This window comes from Phocoena sinus, chromosome 14, assembly GCF_008692025.1.
Source record: "Phocoena sinus isolate mPhoSin1 chromosome 14, mPhoSin1.pri, whole genome shotgun sequence".
In the NCBI taxonomy this organism is placed as follows: Eukaryota; Metazoa; Chordata; class Mammalia; order Artiodactyla; family Phocoenidae; genus Phocoena; species Phocoena sinus.
This window is the reverse complement of record NC_045776.1, coordinates 28,377,767-28,392,798: the sequence shown is the minus strand read 5'-3', so window position 1 is coordinate 28,392,798 and position 15,032 is coordinate 28,377,767. Positions and strand designations below refer to the sequence as shown.

Below are 15,032 nucleotides of genomic sequence, written 5' to 3'. Positions count from 1 at the left end.
TGAGTGAGCCTTAGTTTTTACCCAATGCTTAAGGCAAATTATTCTACTCAATACTGGAAATAAAAAATTAGTTTGTTTCTTTTTGTAATAATGATAATGAAGAGGAGGAGAATGAAATGAGGATGATGAAAACTGGAGTTCTAGGCACTTGAGTTGTAAGTTGCTTCAGTTCAGAAATAACCACAGTGATGGAACTTGACTTTGGTCTGCTCCTCTCTCAAAGTGAAAGGGACCATATCCTATGGGAAGGGTTTCTCATGACCTTTTCTTTGAACCTGCTTCTCCCACCTGAATTTCATGGCAAGGTATGCTCATGTACGAACCTTCAAGATGGCAAATTAGTTTCTCAAATGGAGTTTTCCATCCTGGGAAGGCCAGGTGTATGAGCCCTCCTTATCTTCCATCAGCTCAAAGACAAAAATGTCTTATGAATACAAGATTTGTAAAAATTTAACTTCTCAGTAATGTGTAAAGAAAAAAAGAGAAGGAAACAATGTGGCAGAGGGGAGGCCAAGCAGAACCAGATTGGCCACAGGAAGAATGATCTTCCAATGGTTTTCTCTGGGGCCCCTGAGATGGGCTGTCTTGCTACTTAAGAAGAAGAAAGTTATCCAATGGGAAAACAACCCTATCCTCATGCATCACTTGACCATTGAAGGAGAACAGGATGCCAGTGAGCACAGTCCGAGGGGAGGCACTTCAAAAGCAAATCTCCTAGAATGACGGACCCACTTTAGTGCTCAGTTGCTGATAAAGACTGAGGAAAGACCAAGTGAGACAGGTTAGCAAACACCTGGACACCCTGTGTCCTCCATGTTGGTAACCTTCTTTGCCTTGATCACCTGAGAAGGATTCCAAATTCTTATTTCAAGTTGTCTCTTTGGTGACATTGGCTACTTTTCTCAAAACTATCATTTCAAGCCTCAGGAGGCACTGTGAGGTAAGGCATATCTCTTTTTCTGACTTTGTCTTCTCTTGCCAAGATTTGGAAATTCTTTTCTACCTGTTCATGGAAGAAATTACTGGCTTCAAGGCTTCTTTCTCTTTTTCTTCCCACCTAACAAAATAAAAATGCAACATTGTATACACATGTATATATATATATATATATATATATATATATATATATATACATATGTATAATCACTTTCCTGCTACTAAAATATTTTAGGTACTTGTTAGCTAATAATATAGATGATTTGAAAGCCTTTTGAGGATAAGATCCTACTTTTGATGGTATGGAATAATATAGCTGTTATTTCATGCACAGCATCTCCCAATTAGTTTACTTTCAACCCCCCTCCATGCCTCAATTCCAACCTCAATGTAGATTACAGCATTAAAAAGATCATCATAAAATGTAGCCTTGTACAAGGAGATGATCTAGCTATTGAGCCTTGCTGTATAAGTCTAATAAATTATGCAGTTTTTCCCACTGTATTTCACCTGAGAGAATGAGTGTGTCAAACACCATAGTGCATGAATTCTCCAGCCAGCCTGTGTAGATGCCAGAGCTGTGAGTGTTTAGTGCCACAATCTGAGAGTTGGTTTTACGGCTCTTGAAGAGTGAATGTTATTAATTCTCTCTTTTTTTTTTTTTTTTGGTTGGGGTTGAGAATATGCACTATTCTGAAGGGACTTGTATGTACATGGAATATACTATATATGATAATTGTGTATTTAATAACGTTCAAAGGGAATGCTGTCACCTAATTATTTGCATATTATTCCAGAGTGGTAATGAAAAAGCTAAAGGGAATCTCCCAAGAGTTCAAACGAGTTTATTTGGGACAAATGAATATCAGCCTCCAGAGGCTCCCATCAGTAGAACAAGAGGGCATATTTACAGCTTTATTGGTGCACATGGGAGGAAGTTCCAAAATCTATTCTAATTATTCAAGCTCTCTGAATGGCTGTAGAATGGAAAGCTTTTGGTCTATCTGATGGTTTGCTCTACCTTCACGGGATGTGATTGCAGGGCTGACATGTGCTGCTCCCTGTTGACTGTGGAACTTTTTGACAGGTATGATGGAGGGTTGGGGTTTGAAGACCCTTGAGGGTATTGTACAGTGGTGGGTTTAGGTTTTGTATAAGGGTGGATTTGAAAGCAATGGTGGTAAATGTGCATTCTTATTTTGTCTCTCTAGAGTAAGGCAAGTATTATAACTTTATTATGCCTAAAAATTCAAATGCGAATTGGTCTTCCCAATACAAGAAAGATAATCAACAAATCATTGCCTTATATTCAGATTAACTGGCTGATGTCAAGGGAAATTTTATTGGACATATAAGCCATGATTTTATAACAGTAAGCCAAACTCAATCAATACATTTGCATCAATTAAAAGCTACTTCCAATTTTTAAACCTCTACTTGAGGTTTTAAAAAACCTTTACCAGGGCTTCCCTGGTGGCGCAGTGGTTGAGAGTCCGCCTGCCGATGCAGGGGATGCAGGTTTGTGACCCGGTCCAGGAGGATCCCACGTGCCGCGGAGTGGCTGGGCCTGTGAGCCAGGGCTGCTGAGCCTGCGCGTCTGGAGCCTGTGCTCCGCAATAGGAGAGGCCACAACAGTGAGAGGCCCGCGTACCGCAAAAAAAAACCTTTACCAGTAAGGCATCTACCTAATTACTTCCCAGAAACTTCCTCTGCTTTACATTCCATATATACTAATTTTTCATGAGGAAAAAATGTTATAAGGTGAGGAGAAGTGAGAAGTAAGCGATGGTTTGCTGAGAGAAGGAGATACGTGTCTTGGGTAGCAGCTCCCCGAGCTTTGCTCAGACCACCGAGATATGAAATATAGGTATTGAGGTACAATTATGGCCCTGATCATGATATAAAACTAGGCAAGAACTGGGGGCTGCTATTTGGTGCTGGGCATGGAGACAACTCCATCTCAAGATCCTGTCCCCGAGTATGCCAGCACTCCAGCATCTTAGTGGCAGGGGGGCCTGGAACGTCCCCTGGTGGCACTAGCTGTCAGGCAGCTTGGAGAACCAGAGAATAGCATTACCATTCATCTGCTAATGGGTGATATCCTCACATCAACAGGCTAAACGTGGTTTAGTTATGATGTACACAAGTATAAGTTGCATAAACTTGGAGCCAGTAGATGTGAAGGACAGGCTGGAATGTTCTTTTATCAATTACCTGACAGAGGATTTTTAACAACTTCATGTAGTAAGTTGCAAAACATTTTATTATAGTCAACTCTAAATTATCTGGAGATGGAAGGAGCAGAAAGAGCTGGGCATCGGCATTTGTTGAACAGAGCAATATAATGAGGGCCTTGGGGGTTAAACACAGAAGTAGAAACAAGGTCATCACTGCCTTCGTCGTTCTTATGAGCCCTTGATGGAAAAATAGATTGAGTTGGTGCCATTCAAAGACACAGGACTAAGATCTCACTGCTTTCACTGAAGCTAAAATCCTAGCACTAGAGAACCAACTCTGTGAGTTTATAGATCTTTTTAATTCTTCACATATTAAAAACTTGAAGATACAATGGAACATGGAACATATCAGAGGGCAAGGGCTTATAGCGTGGATTCCCGGCTGGGCCCATTCATTATTTTATTCAACAAATATTAAAGCAAGCGCTTCATATAAGTGAATCCTTGAGATCTCAGCAAAGGAATCTGCTATAGACCTCCTCCACTCCAGTGCAAGAAGACAGGAACATGGGGAGAGAGAGGGGACTTCCCAGGGGAGAAGAGGGTGGGAGGAAGAAGCATGGTTCAGAGCACGGGTTCTAATTCAGAGTTCTGCTTGGAGCAGAGGGACTGTCATTAGAGTATGAGATGGAAAGATAATTTGGAGAGGCTGGTAGGGACAGAAAGACCATGGAAATATAAGAGCAAAGTGTGCTGTTTCATCTGCATATGGGAGATAGTGGTCATTCGAAGAAGAATTGATCTTTATATTGAAATATAGAAGATAATTCCTAACAGGCCAGATGGGGATGAGATCAAGTTCTGACCTTCCCCACAAAATATTCCATGTAGCTCTTTGTGGCTTATATTAGTCACTGGAGAACACATTTTCCTGAGAGGCTGTGACATAAGAGCCTTCAATTAAACAAGTTTCAACAATGATCCTTCAGGAAAGAAATCAGTACAGGCACACACAGGCACACATACACACATACTTAATTTTAAAAAGAACTCTTGTCTGTAATCCTCCAAGGCTAGCCTTAATGTGCAATAAATTGTAAACAATTTTATTACATTTTATTTCAGCTTGAAAATTCTATGATTATATTTTATAGGCCTTTCTTATTTATAATTATATGTCTATGGCAATTCACTTATTTCCTAGGGGGTATTACTTTCCCTGACCTTGTATGTTTTAAGGAAGGCTGAAATACTACACTTTAAAGACAAAAATACTTTGAGCAGCTGAGTACCATAAGCAGCTGCTGTGAAGGTGCTGATTTAGGGTGTTCTGCGACTCAGGCTTCATGAAGGGGTTTCGCACATACATTGAGCTAAGGACACCCAGAGGATGCTGAGTTGATTAATTATCAGATCAATAATCTACAAACTGTGAATAGGCAGGAAACCAGAGTCTGTTGGCTTTTCAATCCATTGTGGAAATAAGGGTCTTTACATGGACTCGGAGAGAGTTCTGGTCCAGTGAGTCAATAATTCCCTTCATATCATAGAAAATGTATTGCCTCTATAGGCCATGGAATGCCTAGGGAATGTCCTTCAGTAATCGAGTATCCTGCATAGTAGATTATGCATTCACTTTATAGTCTGCTCTGGGACCTAACTGGTAAATAACACACAGTTAGGTCCATTCTGCCTACTAGAGACTATCTGAATGCTCTGGGGAAAATGTTGAGGCTTCACAAGCATTTCAAGCAGACTCAGGCAGGGGAGAAATAAAATATAGTCACTCTGGTCAAAGATTCACGTGGCATTTTCTGATGTGAATATTTCTAGACTCACTGGAGGAAAGGAAGAAGGATGGAAGAGAAACGTAGGAGGGATAGAAGGAAGGAAGGAGAAAGGAAAATAAACCTGATGGTGTGTGTGTGTGTGTGTGTGTGTGTGTGTGTGTAGTTGAAAGTTCAAGGTTGGAATCAGCATCTAAAATGGCAAGTTTAGCCATAATACTTCATTGGGTCACTAACAAAAGTTTGAACAGCAGTCTTCAAACAATAAAGAAAAGAATTTTTGGTTAAGAAGTTGACTCTGCTGCATCTAAATATGAACAGAGTTAGAACCGGAACATTCATACAGATGTAAGAGAACCACACGTTTCATGATAGAAATTATTCGAGGGTAGTTGGAAATACCTCTAATATTGCCTAATGCAAAAAAACCTGGAGATGTCCAGAATGTTACTTTAATAATAACTAACATTTGAAGAGCCCTTTATAATTTACAAGGCATTTTCTAGCAATTACCACAGTTAATTCCCACAATAACCCTGTGAGTTTAAATAATAGATTTATTATTTTACAGGCAAGGGAAATGCTGCCCAGGGAGAGTAAGTGGCTTTTCCCAAGGTCACTCAGGAGTCAGCCATAAAACTGGAACCCAAAGCCAGATCTTCTGACTGTAGACTGTCTGTCCCATCTCATCCTCTCTGCCTTCATATCCATGGATCCCTCTGCAAACAGTTATGTCTGTAACAAGGTAGAGATGTAACTACCTGGAAGGCAGAGTACATACTTGACACAAGCTCATGGGCACTTAAAGCTACTCTTTCAACCAACATACAAACTTGAGCTTGAAGGTCTAGACTTTCAATTTTTTTTTTTTTTAAAGACAGAATTAAAGTAGACATTGTTTTTTTTCCTCAAATGCAATTATTTCACATATTTCTAACTTTTATAATAATAATACTTTGTCACCATAGTTAAAGTTTAAAAATAAAACCACAGGTCAGATGTGACCCTAGTTGTGGACATTCATGTTTGAGAGACATAAGACAGGAGTGAAGGCAGTGCAGGTGGACAGCTGAAGCTACAAGATCCCTGGTGTAAGACCTGGGGCCAGGCTCTGTGAAGGAAATGATGATGAGCAGATCACAGCCTCTGCTCTCAAACGAACCTGTGATCTATTGAAAACACAACTGCAGAAATGGAAAGAGGGGAGAAAAAGGAGGGAGAAGTGAGGAAGTGTGTGCCCTGTTTGAGGACCAGAAAATAAGCCAGTTGTTTAAACCGAAGGGCTTACCTTAGAGAGCAGTGGAGAAAGGACCTGGAGAGAAAGACTGAAATGCCATGCTGAGAAGTTGGATTTTATTCTGAGAATAGTGTGTGTCGTGGTGATGATAGAGTGGGAGGAGGGCTCAGTGAAAGGGTACTTAGGAAAGGCAAATATAGTAGGAGCTAAGAGAATCAATCAGACAGAAAGAATTGGGGATGGGAGAGACCTGTTGTGAAGATATGGTAGTATCCCGAGGTGAGATAGCATGAACATGAAATGCCAATAAAAGGCAATTACTATCATTATTATTTATACCGTTATTATTAATAAGAAACATTCCCGGAACTCCCTCTGAATTGCTTTGAGATGTATTACTTAAAATGGGTTTTGAGAAATACTAGTGCCTCTGGAAATTAATAGGTGTTTAAAAAAATAAAAGAAAAACCTGTGATTAAAATGTACAGAATTTGTGGGTAAAACCAACTCTTAAAAATTTACAGGGCTTCCCTGGTGGCGCAGTGGTTGAAAGTCTGCCTGCCGATGCAGGGGACACAGGTTCGTGCCCAGTCCGGGAAGATCCCACGTGCCGCAGAGCGGCTGGGCCAGTGAGCCATGGCCACTGAGCCTGTGCGTCCGGAGCCTGTGTTCCGCAACGGGAGAGGCCACAACAATGAGAGGCCCGCGTACCGCAAAAAACAAACAAACAAAAATTTACAGCAGGATTTAGGAGAGAATTTCATATGCAAAATGTACATTTTATTTCTGAAATGGTAGAGAATGCTGCATTTCCTAAACACCTTTGACTAATTAGGATCATCCTTCTTTCTCCAGGAATGCATCTTTCACTATTTGTGGAGACACCTTTAGTAAAAGATTATTTCTGACTGAGAGATAAGAAACCTAGGTTCTAGTTCACTTACAGATTAAAGGTGTGAACTTGGACATCTATGGGCCTCAATTTCCTCACTCATCTTGCTATTCTAGTTTGGTCAAGAAGATAACAGGACACAGTAATGGAAATGTTGAGATAGTTATTCATACAACAGCAGCTCTAGTTGATGGGCATGTCCTCTTATTAAGGTAATAACTAACTAGTGGCCACTGTGCCAACTGCTCCTGAGACAATTTGTTGTAGTTCTCTAATAGCTCAAGAAATTATCTTCTGGAAACAAGTCAAGCATTGGGTTTCTCCCTTAAGTTAAAGTATATCACACGATCATGTAAGTATGAATGTGCCAGAATAGCAGGGGCGAAAGCCCAGAAGAGTCAGGTATCTTCCTTCTCACCACTGCACATCTCACCTCCCCAAGGAATCCATGTAGGTAACCTCCAATTGTTGCCCCATGTCTCATGGCTTATTGAGTCCAGGGAAGAATGCTAGGCTTTTATGCTGAGTTCTAAGATCTACAAGTAGAAATACCCAGGAAAGAATGAATATTTCAGACCCCCAGATCAAAGTTAGTATCACATCCCTGGTGTGACCTTTATACAAATGAAACCTTTATACAAATGAAACCTTTATACAAATGAAAATAGCGCTTTATTTAAAGAGGTAATAATCCAAGGGGAGTAACTGCTTAAAAAAGCAAAGAGGAGCATTATCGTATACTGACTGTGTGTTGGGCAGTGAAGGAGGCATATTGTAGGTTATCTAAGTATAATCTGGTGGACCACAGAGGGTTTCATTTTCAGCTAGTCCTTGGTTTGTGTTTTAGCTCTGTTTAGCTAAATTATTTAAATTATCATCTGTAATATGGTACCTACTTTATGGGATTGTACTGAGTATAAAGTTATATAAAGTATGGAAAGCAGTGCTTTGCATATAGTAAGTGCTCAATAAATGCTAGTCTTTATTATCACTATTATTTTATTATCAATTCAATTTCCAACATTCCCCAACACAAAGGGAAAAACAAAGACAGAGACCTGATATGACAAAAATCTACTTAAGAAATTTTCTAAATGGAATTTTATCTTCAAAGGTAACAGAATATTTTCCTTTTCCCCCGTTCTGCCTGAGTTATGACTTCTTTCAAATACTGTTAATTTGAGAACAGAAACACCAGAGAAAATGTATTTCACTCTGACTTGTCTAGAAGGAGCTTCCATGTCATCCACCTGGGTTCAGAGGCCAAAGTTAACCTTTATTATGGCACCAAATAGTCCATTAGTAAAGCACACAGCTGACATACTCTCCAAGGGCTCACAGCACATGTTGAGGAAATGTTGCCTCTCTCTCCCCTTCTCAGTCCTGCCATCCCAGCCAGGGGCTCAGTGCCCAGCAACTTCTTCCTATAGAACAGCAACCAATCTTAGACCAAAACAACAAAAAAAGGAGAACTGCATGAAGTCTCAGGTGAAGAATAGAATAATTTGCAGGGTGCAGGGCAGATATCTAAATTCCACATAATTTCAGATGATACTTTTATACCTTTGGGGAGAAGCTCTGACACCAAGAAAACAAGAACTGTGAATTGCCACTTGGATCCCATATCTCTCTCAACTCCACCTTCCTCTTCTTCTCATCCTCTTCTTTGTCTTACATTTTCTCTCCTCTTCTTAGCCTCCTCTTCCTTCAAGTCTCCCTCCTCTGTTTCTTTTTCTTTTTTCACCTTAAGAGTTATCATCATCACCACTGTTGACGTTTTTTTCAGCACTTAACTATTTGCCAGGCACTGTGCTAAATGCTCTATATGCACTACATTTTTTAATCTGTCTACAAAAACACAACTTACAGAACAACACACTTTCTGAACAGGAAAAAAAAGAAAAAAAGGCTGGGGCCCAAAGGCTATAAAGTCTTCAGTGACGATGGAGCATCGTGGAGTGGGTCAAGTTTAGGTGTGCTCCATTCATCTCAGTGGAAATGGCTTTTCCTACAGCATAAAGAGGGAATGTAAATGGAATTTGTATTGTTACCCCAATACTAATGTATTCTGTGGCAAATAGTGAATGCATTCAATTATGTGTGCATGTGGATTTGATATATCCACTTGAAAATAAGCTTAATATTCTTTTAAATGACTCTTATTTTAATTGAATCATATACTGGAATTCATTCTTGTGCATTTTTCTAATAATTATCTTGGGGTGAAACAGGGAAAAGTGGAATGTGGTATTTATTTAACTTTTTATATATATTTGCATTCCAACATAGATCAAACTTTAGCATATGTCATTTTAATTTTGTATAATGCACATGTCAGTATTTGTAAAAACATACCACAAACCATATTCCCAGAATTTAGTTTGCACACTGCAAGAAACTATCACAAGTCTATGTGATGTTAAGTGTGACTATATTACAGTTTTGAAAACCATATTAAGATTTTTGAAGCTCAGAAGAACTGGTTTTTAATCCAGGTCCTGTAATTTCCCAGCTGTGTGATCTTGGGCAAGTTCTGCATGAGGTTCATCAAATTTCCTCTGTGGTAAGCATGGGAGTAATAATAGCCACCTTTCATAGCTATTGTGAAGGTTAAATGAGAAAGCATATGAAAAGGCCCGACACACAGTACACATTCAGCAGAAGCTAGCTCCCTTCCTCCAGCATGACTTCCATTTATTGTAGTAATGGCCCACAATCTATATCTATACCTATATCAACCCATATCTATATAATCTAACATATATGTGTGTATATGAGTACATAAACACACACAGGTATATGCATGTATATGTGTGTTCACACACACACACAACCGTACCCACATATGCAATCATACTCATAATAACACACGTGTGCCACCCCAAGTGTACCTTCAATGTAGGATCAAACCTAAGGAGGTATGAAATACTCACATATACTCACTTTAATCCACATGTCACTCCGTATAAGGCCTCACCTACAGAGGTGTAAAAGCGGACTCTATCTCCCTGCCCTGCCTTGATAATAGTACCATGGGTGCCTCAGATATACCCTAGCTCCATCTAGTGGAGCTTTCCACTTTCCATGCCATAGTGTCTCCTGTGCTGGCTCCAGCCATTGCCCCAACTCACCATTTTGCAGGCTGTCTCCACCATCCTAAGAAACAGCTGTGCTTAAAAGAGTTCCTCTGTACTTCTATTCAGGCCTGTTCCAGTTTTCGTCCTGGATATTTCTGGACATGAGTACGTCGCATTGAAATATTCCCACCTCTACCTATAGACAAGGAAAAGGCTTGGGGCACCTCAATCCACTGGGTCAACAGGACATGAATGACTGTGAGTACATGAATCTCTTCTAAGTCCATGTCTTCAGGGTCTAGAAGGAAAACTCTATATCCTTTAATGAAGGGTTTCTGCATTACTAAATTTGGGACTACTTTGTACCTACTTATTTATTTATTTACTTATTTACTTATTTATTGCAATGAAAACTTTGGCCCCAAAAAAGATGTCACTGGCCAACTGTTTCAAAGAGATGAGCTGGCTTTCCTTTGACTATGAAGGAAGCCAGGTTGCTTATAGATACTGTTACTGCTATACATCAATTAAACCATGGAATTCAATCCTTATTTCCTTTAGCTAGTGGATTTAATGCACCGAAAATATTAACAATGGTAGAGAAAAGCCAGGTCATTAGATCCGTGTCTATATAACCGATTCATTTCGCAAGTTCTTTACCCCATTCAAAAGTTTAAAGGTGGCTGGGAAACATGGTAGTGGATGAGGTAAGGATCACTAATTCCAATATTGTTGGTTGGTTATTTAAACCAAAGAACTAATAAACACTATTAAAAATCAGTCATGCCATTATCGTTGTTCCATTGAAGTGATCAGTTAAATTATTATCCTATTCCCGTTGTCCATATAACAACAAAGAACATGCAAGTTGGGTGGGGGTAGGAATGTCAACCTGTGGTCCCCACTTGCTCTCCCTTTGCCCCAGATCTTGGCCTAGGGTCCGGGCATGTTTGGATTGGTCTGATGGATTTTCTTTCACTGTTTCACATCAGTTATACCAATGCTATTGCTGAGTATGTTACCTATAGGTCCAATAAAAATAGTAAAGCCTTCTGCCTAAGAGTCCCCCACTTCCAGGATAAAAGAAATGATGTCAGTAGAGAAAAGGTAAACAAGAGTGACAGGCAAAGAAAGGCAAGATGAGGTTCACTGCTGGAACAGATTTGACCCGAACTTTCTACTACTAAGTTAATAAGTCAAATCTCATGGAAGAAGACAGGAATTCAAACCAGAGGTAAGTAGATTGTTCTACTCTCTTTGTGCGCGTAAATGAGACTTGCATGAATTTACTCAACCTGACTCACATTGTGAGAACGTAACTCATTTGGAAGGGTTGGGTTTGTTTTGGCAAAGGATGAATGCCCCAGTTTGCCTTCCTGTTCCTTTGTTTAAGGGGCAAATGACGCTCATTTGACTTATCTTGCAAGAAATCAGCATCTCAGTCTCTGGGCTGGGAAGAGAAGGAGGAAATGAAAGCACCATGTTTTCATTATGCTTGAAGTTACTTATTTGCAAAGAGGTTCTTCATCAGCTGAATCTGTTTCTTCATGTACTGCCTCTCAGTTCTGCTGCCTTTGTTGTAATGTTACATTTTGTATCTAATATTTCTTGCTACTGTTTAGAAATCATTGTGCTTACATTGGGCTTCATCGATAATTTTGTGTAGCATAATCCATCACCATGTTGGATGTTGGGGCAGGGAGAAGGGTATTACCTTGTCTTTCACTTCGTGCTCAGACAGCTCTCTCGTATTGATTCCTTGGCTTTCGTGTTCGTTAGATGATGATTTGCACTTTTCCTGTATTGTGTTTATCCAGATTATGTTTCAAATGTGTCTACAACATATCATCATTAACAACAAACATTTATTGAACCCTATGGGATGCGGATAAGGCTCCAGGCTAGGTACTAGGGATAAGATGAACTTAATGTGATCCCTACTCTGGAGGACTTTATTATCTATTGGACCATGTTTGTTTAAAAAAACAAAGAAAGAAAGAAAGAAAAGATACCTAATGGCTTATGCCCAGTGAGTGCTACAGGCAATAAATGCTCTTGGAGTTCAGAGAAGGAAGTGATTGGTGTGGGCTAGACTGGTCAGGGAAGGCTTTATGAATGAGATGAAATTTGAGTGGCTTCATAAAGATGAGAAGGATATTTTTATGGGATAGTGAATATAATGATTTTCCGAATGTCACTGTGCCAGGTTAAAAAATAAAATAGTGTCTGTATCTTTAAATCACAGTTGACTTATTAGCTATTTATGAGCTTCAGAGAATCAACTCACCCGCTTTCTACAATGCTTTTTGCAGAGTTCTATTGTTAATAGCGTTGCATACCTCGTCATATACACCAGGGAAAGGCCAGACAGTCTGTCAACTTTCTCATTAAGACTTACCTGGCCTGTTTGACAACTTTTAAGATTGTCTTTTGCTTTATCTAAAATTTGCCCTAGTTTCTTCCCTACTAAAATCTCTAATCAGAAAAAAAAAAAAAAGGTATATTCAATGATTTCTTAAAGCAAAGTGAATTTTAAGGTAATAGAACAGGAAAGAAAAAAGTGACTTTCTTGTGAATGTTGCCACCCAAATCTTTAAGAAAACTCAAGTTTGACCTTGGATAAGATATTAGTTCCCCAAGGGAAATATCCATTTATGAGCAGCTGCACCATTTTTCCTCTATAAGAAAAAGACATTCAAACATTTTTGAAGATTGAAAACTTTGCTTATTACTTTTGTGGAACTTTACTGGTCCAGCTAGATATTTACCTCAGCTTATTGACAGAAAGCTTGGCAGGAAAACTATCTGTGGCCAGCAGTACTAATATTCTAAGGACTAAGCCCTGTGGCTTTCCTAATGCCAGTTCTCTTTCCAAAACTCTCCCTGTGAATTATGTTATTTTAAAAAAAAATCTCTGTTTTATAATTTATTTTGGCTTTGGTGGAATGAGAGGCAAGGAAGAAATGAAATCCATATTTTCTTCCTTTTGTTTCTTCATGCGGCGTTTACTTAGGGGCCTCTATCACGTACACAGTGTAGAGCATTCCACAGACCTCTTCATTGTGTTAAACAAGGGAAAAAGGATGGATATTTACATACTCTAAGATAACTGGATCAAATAATAAAAGAAAAAAGTTATTTTCTATGTTTGTTCTCCTTAGTCCCATCAGGTGGTGATTGGACTTAAATTTTCTAATTAAATACAACTCAACGTTTTTCATTTTAGAATAGCATCTTAGGTGTAATATGGACAAATATTCAGTGAGTGTGAAGTATAAATGCTCAATTAGGGATATTCCCTTTCACAAGAAGCATCTCTCCGTTCCTTCCCAAGACAGTTGGATGTGTTCAGGGAAGTCTTACATGCCCTTTTTGGGGAGAGGGGTCTGCCCTGCATGCTGTCCTCCATACTGTCCACCTAAGTGAGGCTGGTCTGATCTAGTTCCTGAACACTCTGTGCTGGTATCTGCCCACTATGGCTAATATCATCTGTTTTTTGTTGTTTTGTTTTTGTTTTTTGGTGGATGTTGTGCTTCACTCACACCATCAAATTATATAGTGATCAAATATATCCGGGGGGAGGTCCCTGCATTTTTTATCCTACTCATTTAACCTTGTGTTTTAGGTCTCAGTACCTATGTGTCCACTCCACCTCCCCATCAGGGCCTATGGGAACTCAAAGGACTTCTGCATGCAATGCACACATCATGTAGAATCAGAGCTCTCTCTCTCAGACTCCTCTAGTTATTGATAAGATTTCTCCAGCCACCTTGGGTATAGAGGGGCAGAGCAGCAGCCTGAGTGTTCTAGAAGACCTCAGGCTGTAGAGTCTAGTGTTTTAGTCAACTAACTCCCCAAATTTGGTCAAGGCCCAAGAAAGCCTGGGCCTTTGATTCTCAGGGAATCTGACTATATTCTTACCCTGGGGGCATCCACACAAAATCCTGCTCTTTTCCTTGCCTGGGAATGCTTTCTCCTTGTCTTACCTGATAGGAACTTCCCTGTTGTCTCTAATCTCTACACTATGAGTTAGTGTAAAATTCTGCCACTGAGTTCGCCAAGCTTGGCTTCTGACCTAAAGGGGAGCTTTTGGAATTTAGTAAACTCTTTCTCTCCTAGCCAAGTGGGTTTCAAAAAAAATATTTTTGTCACTATGGACTCAAAACCCAATTTTCTCTTTTTCTTTGCATTCTTATTTTAACAATTCTAGTCATCTCCAAAGCAATGGATGCCTCTAACCAAATAGGGGGAATGTGTGAAAATACATAAAAGTGTATATTAGCCATGTTACAAAGTCTACCAAAAACCATTGAGAGAAAAGGGCAAGGCTCTGAATAGTTACTTGAGTGTGATTGTAGTGAGAGTACAAGTTGAACCACAATGGGTTAAGACAGTGAGGCAGTGGAATTGACTTGGATCTCAGGGATGGAAGAAGTAGGGTAGGTGTGAAGAAGAGGGAATGGATTTTCAATCAGACTTAATATCTTCTTCCCACTGCTTCTGGAGCTCTGTATTTATACCTCATGCAATCTCAGTGCAGTTTTCATTGTCTCCAAGTTACTCATGGGTGTACCTTACTATAAGATTATAAATTACTTGAGGAGAGGGACAAAAACTTTTTGTATTTCTATCTATAGTATTACTTAGCCCTATGCTTGTACATATTAGGTCCTCATATACATTTATAAAAAAATGTAACATGTTAAAAACTTAGGATTTTAACATTCTTTTTCCTTTAGCTCTCTTTCAAAATTGCTGTGTTCATTTACTTCCTGTATTAAAGACAAATATTTTAAAAAGTCTGAATAGAGATTTACCTTAGATATTCTTTAATACCAATTAGTCTTTTTTCTTCTTGATGTCCCAGCCTTCTTATCTATGGGATTTCCATATGGTGTCACCTCAGTTTACTTTTTTATTGTGGTA

General features: G+C 39.3%; 1 protein-coding gene across 7 annotated transcripts in view; it reads left to right on the top strand.

The window, feature by feature from the left end:
* The first annotated feature begins 618 nt into the window (after positions 1-618).
* SLC14A2 (solute carrier family 14 member 2) overlaps positions 619-15,032 on the top strand; it is a 459,857-nt gene continuing 445,443 nt past the window's right edge. For 4 of the 7 annotated variants that reach the window (XM_032603327.1, XM_032603329.1, XM_032603330.1 and 1 more), the window contains exons 1-2: positions 620-940; positions 10,233-10,364. The gene's annotated coding sequence lies outside the window, so the exon portion shown is untranslated. Of the gene's footprint in view, positions 941-9,528; positions 9,593-10,232; positions 10,365-15,032 lie in introns of those variants that run through there. The other 3 variants (XM_032603334.1, XM_032603332.1, XM_032603333.1) reach the window with 3 other exon arrangements.